At 32.9% G+C, this 12,796-nt stretch overlaps 1 protein-coding gene across 13 annotated transcripts in view; it reads right to left on the reverse strand.

Moving 5' to 3' along the window:
- Positions 1-12,796, reverse strand: part of LOC105213803 (Ca(2+)/calmodulin-responsive adenylate cyclase) — a 120,376-nt gene that overhangs the window by 49,079 nt on the left and 58,501 nt on the right. Inside the window, exon 3 of one of the 13 annotated variants that reach the window (XM_054232120.1) lies at positions 4,055-4,105. The exons of the other annotated variants lie outside the window; for them this stretch is intronic. The gene's annotated coding sequence lies outside the window, so the exon portion shown is untranslated. The remainder of the gene's footprint in view (positions 1-4,054; positions 4,106-12,796) is intronic. 13 annotated transcript variants of the gene reach the window in all.

Raw genomic sequence — 12,796 nt, forward strand, 5'->3', positions numbered from 1 at the left:
GATTATCATGTGATTTTCAAAAGAGTCAAGTTGGAAGTGACAATTTTTTGCTTTTCAAAAGAGTTTTCTTCATCAGCTCCTAATAATAAAAGCTATTGAAAAAACGGATGACGGAAAGCTCTCGCGAAAGTTTTACTCAATTAATGAACATGAATTCGATTACCACTTTCTATTCGGTGTCAAAATTACAAAGCTTCAACAACTCCAGAAAGTAAATGATATAAAAAAACAACTGACCAAAAGCACCCGTGAAAGCTTGACATGAATTCGATTACCAGTTCTATTTAATGAACTTTATTGTGTGGATTCTAGAAGAGGTAAATTAAGAATGAAAATGTTTCAGCTTAAAACTTTGCAAACCTCGATTTGTCGTATAACTCAACGTAATAGTAAAAATGGCGGAAAAAGCTCAACATTTTGATATTGTTGAGTATATATGTCTTGACAAATGGAGGTATTTGTAATGAGATATTACAGCCAAATTTCGTAGAATTTGAGGTTCGATCAGCACGACAGCAAGTCTGGCGTAAGAAATTTTCTTAGAAACCCAACAAATATTTTCACATTGGCACGTTTATTAAATCACATATGTGGTAAGACAGTTTTATATTTGAAATTAAAGAAATTGTCGATTTTGTTGCTGTTATACCTACCCACAAGTATTAATAGAATTCATATGTGACCAAAATTTAATGTGTAAACAAATAACAGTATTTGTAGCCGCTACATCGAAGTATGTGTCCACTCAATGCTAGCCATTCGTTGCTTTTGTTGTAAGTATGATTGTTAATAAACGAAAAAATTATTAATAGAGTCTTCAGCAACAAATGAATGTGTGCACTTAGGTCACGTACGGACGAGGCGATCGGAAGCGTGATGAGTAAGCTTGTCTTGTTGCCAAATGTAAATAATAATTTACTAGCCGCTCACTGGAATATTATCACCAAATAGCAACTATAAAAACAACAATTACGTTCGAACGTATGCGCCGAAGTAATAAATGACAAATCCGAATGTCAATCAACAGTTTGTGGTGTGGCAATGCACCAACAACATAATCGGCGGCACAACAGTGTTTGCATATGAAATGAACTGGGCGCATATGTGCGCTGTTGGTCGGGGCGTATGATGAATGCAAAATGTGGGAAATGCATATTATAACCGTATTAAAGGAATTTGGAATTTTCGAAATTTTGTCAAATAAATAATACTCAAAATGCAAGATATGTCCATAAAATGAGTTATTGGCATTGCTGGTGACCTTCAAGTTCAATGTTGTTATTAAAATTTGATTTATATTTTATATTCAAGGCGATATATCGATTGTTGTCTAATGTTGCAGCAAGAATTCGGAAATATTAAAATAATCGTGTCAAGAGGAAGATGTCGTAAATTAAATTAAATTATGTGGAGGGGATACCAAAAAAAATTGAAATATAAAGGGCAATAATTTTCATAATATAATCGAGGTGTGTTCAAAAAATAAAGGGAATTTTAAAATTTACAATTGTTCAAAAGTCAAATTGTGATATTTTTTATTTTTCATTGATATGTCTCTGAAGTACAGCTTGGCGATTTTCGTTTGTTAAAAGCTCACACTTTGAGCTTGTTTGAGAGTTCTTGGCCAAGAACAATACTGTGCCCCAGCCTCCATATTCACTAGACTTGGCTCCGTATAACTTGTTTACTATTTCCAAAAATTAAGAGAACCCTGAAAGGCCGTGGTTTTACAAGCATATGAGAAATCGCAGAAAGAGCCAAAGGGTATCCCAAAAATCGATTTAAGAAGTGTTTCGACGATTGGAAGAAGCGTTAGCATGCGTTATATCGAATGGGGACTACTTTGAGGGCGCCTCCATTAATGAATAAACATTAAAAAAAAAAAAACGAAAATTCCCGTTATTTTGTGAACACATCTAGCATAGGGAGGAACTAATTTTTGAAACAGAGTTGCCACATATCAGGTACTAAATGGTTTTTATTTTATATTTTGACTTAAAAACTGCATTTTATAGTATGAAATATGAGAACAACAACAAAAAATAAACCAAAAATAAATTACTTTTTATTCGAAAAATATCAATTTAATACAACTCGAAAACCCTAACGCATAGCCAAGTACGACTTGTTCAACTGCTCACTGCGAAGTTAAGTCAATTTCGTAGTCAGTAGCTTCAACTTAATAACGTCCTGTTACTAGCCGGTGTTTAGCTGTGCGTACATTTAAATAGACGACAACCAGCTTCCTTTGAATAAAGGCAAATGATTCGAATCCACCTGACCCACTTTTGACTAACTGTTTTATCAGTGCACGCTTTGATTTGAATGCTGCCGGTTATATCGCTCACTTTATGCGCAGCGAAACACATATGCGCGTAACGGTACATGTATACGTATCTGAGTATGTGCATATGCTCCCCCTTAACTTCTAAGCCAGCATGTGACTTTGTGCGCAATACTTTGTGAATGACATCTAAAAAGCAATACAGCGTTAGCACAACTCAAAGCCAGGGAGTTTCAAATACAAAAAAAAAAGAAACAAAAAAAAAATACCGTTAAAAAGTGCTTTGCGCACAATGCTGAGTAAGAGCATATTCTGCTGCTCCAATAAGCAATGCGCCCACAGAAATAGCTGAAGTCAAGCAAAGCTTTTTGGCATGCTTCAGAGTCACAAGACACATGTGTGTGAGCTGCTGAGATAATCAGCAAAAGTTGTTGCTCGCATGACAAACGCTTGTAACTAACTTTCCATGCGCTAAAGTATGCGTAAAAAGTTGTATGGAAAAGGATTTGCTTCGTAGCATTGATAAAATTATTAACTGCGCATAAAGTTGGCATTGTTGAAATTCCAGAAGTTCTTTTCGCCGTGCAGTTTGTTGGAAAATTGAATTAACGGAGAGTGAAAAAAAAGTTACGTGATTGCTATTTTTGCAACTTTTTTGGAATGTCACAGCCATACTCTCTAAATAAATATGGAATGATTTTGAAGAAGAAACTTCATTGATTACACAGTGGTATTTGCAGGCATTGTCAACACAAATGTTGTTGCTAAAAGTTTAAATCATGCAAAAAAATTATAAAAATCATTGATAAACAATATAGATATAGATATAGATATATAAACAAAATCTAAATTTTTTGGATTATAGAGAAAATGTAAGAAAATATTTTCATATTTGCATTCAGAACGTATTTTTACTAACTATTTGTTATCACTCTCTGTAATTCCTTACATGAAAATTTGGTAAGTAGCTTATAAACTATAAAAAAACTGGTATAAATAAAATATATAATATAAACACATAGTCATAGCAAGGGATTAAACCATTTTAATGAAGTCTATTTTTAATTGGCTAAAGATTTTGGAAAGTAAAAAGATGAACCGAACACGCCATTGGTATAAACTGGTATAACCAAATTGGTATATGTATAATAATCAGATGACAATCATATATACTACTTTAATTGAATTTATCTTCAATTTGTCAAACAACTGCTATATATTAAATAGACTGGTATAAATAAAGTGAAAGAGAATAACAAGCGTTTATACCACTTTTCTCATATATAAAAATATTATTTCTATTGAATTGGTTTAATTACTTTTTTTGTTGCTTTTATGAATAGTTTTTTTTCGACAAATTGGCATAAAAAATAAAGAGCACAGAATCTCATAATTTTTCAAAAATTCAGATGTGGTGGCGAAATGCCAACTGATTTGTAGTATTTCTTTACCGGTTGATAGCAAAAACTCGATTATAATTTGTTTAAGGTTATAACATTCCTGATAAGCCGACTTATTTATCGATAAATAGTTAGAGTACTGATTTTTATCGATATCACAGACAGTGTTTACGATTAAACAGTCTGAGTAAACAGTAATCGAATATTTCCCGTCGTTAAAGATATATGATAAAAATTTATTAAATCAATATCAGTTATTTATCGTTTAACTACAATCGATAATCATCGTGTGATCACTCAAATTGGTTAATCGATTAATTTATCACATCTAATAGTCGTATTACGTAATACTCATTCGTGGGGTACTTACATTTTACATGCACGACAAGTAACAGCAACAATTAAATGGCAAGTAAATTACCTGAAAATAGAAAAGTTAAATTATTAGTTAATTGAATCAAGAAAATATATTATTAAATGCGATGAGAGAAAAAAATATCATATGCAAACATGTATTTATTTACGAATCCTCGTACGAGGGCTGCTATATATATTTCTGGCTTAGGCAACACTAAATGTTGCCAGGTGCAATCTGACATTTCCATTGGAAATTTTGACATTTTTTAGCATAACATCACTCAGAACGTTTTGTCATTTAATCGTGAATTGTTTTATTTACAGGGAATTAAAAAAATTCATCTCGGCCAAAAAATGGAATAAACTCGTGAACATTTTCGTGCGATCACTTTTCACAACTTTCGACGTGGATTATCGCGACAAGAGTGCATCGATGAACTAAAATCTTTGTATGGCTATGAAGCACCATCCTATAGCACTGTGAAAAACTGGTACAACGAATTCAATCGTGGTCGACTCAAAGACGAATTCCGTGAAGGTCGTCCAAAAACAGCCGTTATGCCAGAAAACATCGATGCCGTACGTGAACTGATAATGCAAGACCTTCAGATAGAGGCATGCCTATGCATTTCTCCCACCAGCATACATTCGATATTGCATGAACACCTGGCCGTAAAAAGGTTTGTTCTCGTTGGATCCCACACAATTGGACAATCGCTCAAAAAAAGGCTCAAAAAAGGTGCTTCGAAAATTGGTTTGAGCGCATGCAAAAGTGTATAAATCTTGATGGAGAATATTTTGAAAAACAATAAAACCATTTTCGTTGATAAATATTCCTATTTTCATTATTAGGCCAGAAATATATATAGCAGCCCTCGTATATTACATATGATTATTATGCAATTATCTACACAACAACGCAGAGCTATAATTATCATAACCGAAATTAACTTCAGAAATTTATTAAATAATTATTGAGAAGTAGTTACGAGTAATTGAAATTAATTTGAAATGTAAACAATTCGTTTATGAAATTAAAAAATTATAAATTTCCTAATTTGTTTGTATGTAAGTATTCATATATTTCTACTAATGAATGGTAATGACAAAATATTTGCAATTAAATACGAAATGAAGTAGTTACAAAGGCTGCCAGCGCTTAGTGTTTGTATGTCAGAGTTGCCACATTGCATTGAAAAGTGGAAGAATTCACAGAACAAAAGTTTCAGCGAGAACTAACGGCAATTGTGCGCACATTTGTTACAACAAGGAAATGGAAAGAAGGCGACAAGTGTTAAAACAACAACAACAAATGCAACAAAAAAAATAATAATAGAAATAACAGTAAGTTGAGGTTGATGAACTGGAAAAAGTGGCAATGTATTTATGTGTGTGTGTGTGTGCTTCTCTGTTTGTAACAATTTCTGCGGTATAATCAGCGCTCACATGTTCTGAGCCTATTTTATGAAAACATTTCACACGCGAGTCTATTTACACCTGCGCGGCACAGCGAGCGCCACACAAGTGCTTGTCACACACACCTACTGGGGTACACATACACGCTCCTTTATAGATATAGTAGCATATGCGACATGTACAGTGAGCAGATAAAGCACACAAAGCCCAGCAGGAAGAGTAGAACGGTTACAATAAATGAATAGTCATAGAAAGGATATCTCTATGCAGGCAGGTGTTTGGGCGTGTGTGTGTTCGTGTGTGGGAAAATGTGTCGTTTGCATAGAAAAATTTGCACGTGCTCTACACAAACATGCATTTTGCGCTGTTATTGCTTTACATTGGCAGGTGCAGCATGTTATGCAAATGACATCGTGAAATTGCAACTTATAGACTAGTGTAATTTACAGCGGTACAGTGACTGCTGAAATTGTTCAAAATATATTTTTTTACAAGAAAGCAATTTTTTTTGTTTCAGAGTTGCATTCATATTAAAATGTTAGATAAAAAATTTACTTTTATCTTTCAGTACAGTGACTCCCAAAAATTGAAAAAATAAAACAAAGCTAATGAGTATTTTTTATCGTTTCAGGGTTGTATTCGTATTAAAATGTTGAATAATAAATGTATTTTTAATCTTTCTATAAACTTGCTTTTGAGTTTTTTTTTAAAGATAAGGTTTCAGTCCTCTAACATTTATACTACACATGTGCCACAAGCACTAAACACGTCTCAAAATTGTCAAATTGTAGGTTTTCCGCAACAACAACGGTCCCATTTTATTGTGGCAGGCACAGTGTAAACACAAAAACGAAACAACGGTAAATTAAATACACAACATTGACGCCAGCTAAAGCTCCGAGCCGTTGAGGTAACGACAGCTGCCATTGGCTGTTATCAGTGTTGCAACTCAAATACTTTTTTGAGTACGCTGGTGCTAGTAGGGTGGTCAATAGACATACATACATATGCTATAATTAATTTTGTTTTTTTTTTATATTCTCGCAACAAAGTTGCTAAAGAGAGTATTATAGTTTTGTTCACATAACGGTTGTTTGTAAGTCATAAAGCTAAACGAGTTAGATATAGAGTTATATACATATATCAAAATGATCAGGGTGACGAGACAAGTAAAAATCCGCATGTCTGTCTGTCCGTCCGTCCGTCCGTGCAACGGATAACTTGAGTAAAAATTGAGATATCTTAATGAAACTTGGAACACATGTTCCTCGGGACCGTGAGAGGGAAAATGGGCAAAATCGGACCACTGCCACGCCCACAAAATGGCAAAAACCGAAAACACATAAAGTGTCATAACTAAGCTATAAATAAAGTTATAAAAGTTAAATTAGGAATAAAGGATGGCACTAGGATGGCACTAGGAAGGGGCATTTTTGGATGTAATTTTTTTTGGGGAGGTGGGCGTGGCCCCGCCCCCAAATCGGTTATTTGTATTTAACTCGCAAGCCAATAAAGCTATATAAACCAAGCATTATGCAGTCGGTTCTCTTACGTACCCCACCACATACTATGAAAATAGTTGAAATCGGATAATAACCACGCCCACCTCCCATATATAAAGGTTAGATTGAACTCACTAACGAAAAACGTGAGAAACACTAAATTTTACAGAAGAAATTGCAGAGGGAAGATGCACTCATATTTTTCTACAAAATTGAAAATGGGCGTGGCATCTCCCACTTATGGGTCAAAAACCATATCTCAGGAACTACTCGACCGATTCGAATGAAATGCGGTATATAATATTTTCTTGACACCCTGATGACACGTGTAGAAAATGAATGAAATCTGTTCACAACCACGACAACTTCCCACGTAACTCAATTTTGATATCCCTCTTATTCTTTAACTTAATTTAATTCAGAGGAAATATTTTTCTTCAAATAGTGTGTCTCCTACCAGAAATGGTTAAAATCGGGTCATAACTTCCCCTAGTTCTCCTATACCTCAAATTGGGTCTAATTGTGTGTTATCTTAATAAAAATATATTAATAAATTGCAAGAGTATAAAATGTTCGGTTGCACCCGAACTTAGCCTTTCTTTATTAGGGGTATGAAAACTATTTTTTTATATTTTTTGTAAACTGAGATTTACAGCGCTTACTCATATTTCTAAATTTATGGGATTATAATTAATTAAGGGATTAAATTGAGCTTAGTGAGTGTCTAAATTATTGATAGTTTTATAGATTGAAATCAGAATTCATACGTTTGAGGCTTGGAGCACTTTTCTCTAAGATTTTTATATTCTGAAACTGCAAGCATGCCGATAAAAAATGGAGCTTTCAACAAACAAACTTCTACATTGAAATCTCTCTACACAAAGCTAGCTAAAACGATTCTTCAACCAGGCTACAATAAGAGTGCGTTAGTTTCGCATAAAAAATACAAATTGTTTCAAAAAGAGCTTCATTTATACAGATCTTAAAAACATATAATGCACTTTCTTGAAGTAATGAACACCCTAATTCACTCTGAAATAATTACACACCCACCTTTGAACACGTATATGTACATACCTATGTATGTAAATGCCTACAAATGCAGGTGAATGCATTTATTTCACATATGGTCTTAGTGTGTGTATGCGGGTGGCAAGCGATATCCATTAGCACGTTGATGACCTGGTGTCATACGAAATAAGTCACGTTTCAGCGAAAACTGGCAACGTGTGTGTATTACTTTGTTGTTGTCTCTGCATTACTGTCGGGCAGACCCACATACAAGTAGTTGCCTCTTGTTTTTTTTTTTTTTTAAATGTGCATATAAGTTAATGTGCAAATCAGTATGTCCATATGTCTAATTGAGTCAAGTTTCTGTGTGCACAGCGAGTAATTTAAAGAATTACAACTAAATAAGTTAAAAGCGCTTTGTTTTTAAGTGCAATTATGATTAAAAATAATATAGTGAAATAATAAATTTTTTAAGAATGAAAGCTTTCAACAGCAGCAAGAACTATTTGATTAATGTTCTCTTAACAGATCATACAATTGGTTAAAATAATCTATATCTATCTATAAATACTTTTTTTTCTATTTTAGTATTATTGTTGTTCGTATATTTGTTGGTAAAAGTGAATGGATTTTCCCACACATTCAATTGGTAAGCATACCAACACTAATGCAAGTAGATTCAGGTGTTCTATTCGGAAGAGGATGGACGTCTATATTTATATCTATTTATAAGGTGGGTCGATCTTCAAATACCAGAATAAAGTTTTGCTTCAAAAATAAAATATTTGTTTTTCTTAAAAATTAAAATATTTATTTTACGAGTATAAATTAGCTTTTCTAAAATCATAAAATAAAAATTTCATAATTTATTATAAATTAAGCGAAAGACTACAATAAAATCCGAACTAGCTGTTTATTGAGTACCTATATGGTATATAGATATGTCTATATATATATGTTCGAATGCACTCGTATATGCCAATAGAAATATATTGCCACAGATGTGGCTGTCATATGGCGTTAAAAATTAATTGGTTTTGCTATTTGTGGCCGCATATTGGAATTACATTTAACGATTTGATTTATTTTTTCCCCTTCATTACATTTAACATATTCACAGAGTATTACATTGAATCATACCCATGTCTAGGAGCGTGTGTTTATGCGACTGTATGTGAAGATGAATTTGTATACATAAATAATTGTAGAGCTTACACATTATATTGGCTTTAAAAATAAATCGCTTGAATGCAGACACATGTTTGAGCTAATTTTATATCTTCCACAGACTTTAAATAAATAAATATGTGAGGTGGCATGCGCAGGTATGCGCCACTGGTAATTGAATGGTCACTGATTAGTTTGCGTTTAACAAGATTTTGCGTTTATCCAATTTGACTGAAGACAAGGCAACCACCTACAAATACAAAAACACATAGACACACATACAAGCGACAGTGTTTACAAAAGCTCATATCTATGTAATATTATAGTATACTCGTGCGCTTAGCAGGTTCTTGGGGCGTATATTAGCCAATTGGTTACACTAAGTGCAGTAATTTGCCAATGCAGGTTCAATATACGCCGTTATGCTGGTGCTGATCTATGATGGCTCGCCCATGACTAGTCTAAGGTTGCATATTTAATTTGAATTGTTTGTAGGTGACTGCCTACATATGAGTACATGAGTATGTCTTGTTGTTTGCTAGTACTTCAGAAACCAGTATTACATATATGTATATCTCGACTTTGCTACCTTCGACTCCCGCTGCTAGGGATACCATGGCAGGTCACAAGTGCTGTAGTAATTATCATAATTTATGCAGTGACGGTTTGGTATAATCTAGGAAGTAAACAGCTATACTATATAGGATTCCATATACCTATATATATTTATATATATGTGAAACGTTAGCATATGTAATAGCTTGCAGTTCATTGACTTTAATGAGGACTTGACAGTTTAACTTTAACTTTAATTGTCACGTAAACATGGGTTGAACTTCCTTTATCCTTGTCAGGTTGATGCGGAAGTTAAATTTGTAAATAATTAATAAATTGGCTTAAACGGAATAAATTCTATACAGAAGAACTTTATTAAACTATGCGCCTAAGTGTAGGCAATAGTTTACTTCAACATGATATTGCCACTCTGTTTATAAAATACATGGCCACTACCCGATTGAAGCTCGAATAGTAGAATACAGGCAGAGTGAATTACAGGAAAAGTGGATTATACTCTTGGACTTATTGGACTGTCATCATACCTTAAGGTCAAAAAGCACTCAGTTTAAATAAATAGTGGAAGAATCGTAGTTTGTTGGATTAATTTAATCGCTAAAGCGCTCGACTCAGGCTAATGAAATCTGGATTTAATTATGATTCCGGTTAAAAATATGTAATAAGATATCATGAACTTTTTATTCGACAAAAAAAGCTTTCTGCAGCAATTTCAAATCGTCATCGACAGTTCACTCAACATGTAAGAAGGTTATGCACTTACAAAAAGGTTTATTTATTTAGAGCCAACTAAGCTGAAAAAAAATTTAATTATAGATTTCAATCTTTGAATAAATAAACAAATCACCTGAGAATAAATTTGAAAAAAAAATATCAATAAATTTAAAGTACACCCACAGCTATAAATCAGTTCACAACCACCCTGTAAAAGTTTATTTTTCACCAAAAACCTTGCAATAATATAGGAATATAAGTTTGTATATATGTAGGTATGTTATTTTCAAAACATTTTGACGAAACTACATGGCGACAAATTTATTGGGTTATTAAACTGGACAGTTTTATATACGTTTTTATTACAACACTAAACAGTGAGATTTTCAACAAAATTTAGTGAGGTGAAAATGTCTAAATTTTAATGGTTTTGTATATTTTTCTTTCTATTTCAAAATATTACACAATTGAATTTAGTGAACTTGAAGCAAAAATATTTGAAAAAGTTGCGTCGAAAATATATAAAAAATGCGCTGACTTTCAAAAGATGCCATTGAGTTTACAGTATTTTTAAGCATATTAAAAAAATTGGCTTATTTTTTTTCACCTTACTGCATTAAGCGATTGCCGTGGGCGTTGATGAGACAGCGCAGGCAAGCAGGTGGCTGAGAAAGGTAGGCTGTGCGGAGAGCAGCTGTGAGAGTCGAAAATTATTTGATAACATTTTTATTTTTTTTTTTATTTTTTGCATTATAGTCGGTATGGCATGTTTGTCAGAGCTGTTCACGTGCGAATATCATTTATATGGCTTTGCGGTATGTGCTAAGTGTGTGTAAACGACGACAATTCGACACTTTTTTTCTGGCAACCCAATTGAAATACTTCAATAAATTTAAGCCAGCTTCCTGCATCTTTTGTATTTTTTGTAAATTTATTGTTTTTTTTTATACAAAATGCCGGTAATTTGCATATGAATTGTGTTAGGAGACAGGAAGTGCGCGTGGGCGTATACGTAATATATGCATATTGTAATGGAGGAGCCTGTTATACATTACTCATACCACCTGGCCGACACGAAGAAGCAGAAAAGACATTTTAGGCAAAAAGAAAACTTTTGGAACAAAGTTTATAAAATTTTATTACAGCAAATTATAATAAAAAAAAAAATTAAATAAAATTTTATAATAAACATCCTTCTCCGATTTTCTTTTGATTTTTTACTTTTTAAGGTCTACAATTAACATCAGCTGACAGAATGTTAATATCGAAATCAATTTCACTTAGATTTACTATACAATTTTAGTAATTTGTGAATTGCTGTAATTAATATGCTTATCAACATGTAAACAAGTTGCTGAAATATTGTTGTTGAGTGCTTAAATAAGTCGTTGGGTGTAAACACGCTTGGCTATCAATAATTATCAGTTAATTTAGCTTAAAAAGAAAAAAATAAATACATATTTAGTACAAGCAGGTAATATATTTGCTAATTGATGACCAGATAACACCTACTTAATGATAGGTGCAATCAAGTCAGTTGGCAACTAAAAGATAGATGTTGAAACAATTGATTTATGTGAAAATTTTCAGATGAATGGTTAGTGTGAACTTACATATGAGTAAATAATTATTATTTGCTTGAAGAATAGTTGAAAAAAATATATAAAAAATACACATTACAAATCACACAGGAATATTCGATTTTTATTAAAAAGAAATGGCAAAAAAAATAAAGAAATGTAAATTGAATAAAGAAAAGATGGAGATGGAAGTAAAATGTAATTAGAAAAGAAACACAATCCAAAAATTATGCAAAAAAAATGTTTTTTTAATATTTAAAAATAAATTATTGTCCAGCAGCTGGATCGTAAATATACTTTCATAGTGCTCTAAACGTAAAAGGTAATGTCTGCTAAATTTTTCGATTGTTTCCTTTACAGTGAGCAACTTTAGATCTCGATGGAGGATATCGTAACATAGAAAGGTGCTCCCACTATAGTGCACAGAACTTTATACTGAAAAGCATGAATTACTTTTAAATTTGAATTTGATAAACTGTCCTAGATTTGTATGACACACGTTCAGATCGGCCTAAGTATTACTTTATAAATTAGCAACTGTTCTTCAGACTTAGGCAGATTGTTGTTCTTAGTTGCCAGTATAGCTGCGCCAACTTTAATTTGAGCTGAGTTCTTTTTGTTTCTTATCAATTTCCAGATATTTTGTGATCCTAAACGATGACCACTACTCAGGGAACATGTGAAGGCACTTCATTCTGGTATCGCAAAGGACCATAACTGGTCTATGTGCGGCCTGCAGGCCTACCACAACCTATTTGCCACAAAATTTAGCTTTAGGTGCCAGTTGCTGCA

Source organism: Zeugodacus cucurbitae, chromosome 5 (assembly GCF_028554725.1).
Source record: "Zeugodacus cucurbitae isolate PBARC_wt_2022May chromosome 5, idZeuCucr1.2, whole genome shotgun sequence".
Taxonomy (NCBI): domain Eukaryota; kingdom Metazoa; phylum Arthropoda; class Insecta; order Diptera; family Tephritidae; genus Zeugodacus; species Zeugodacus cucurbitae.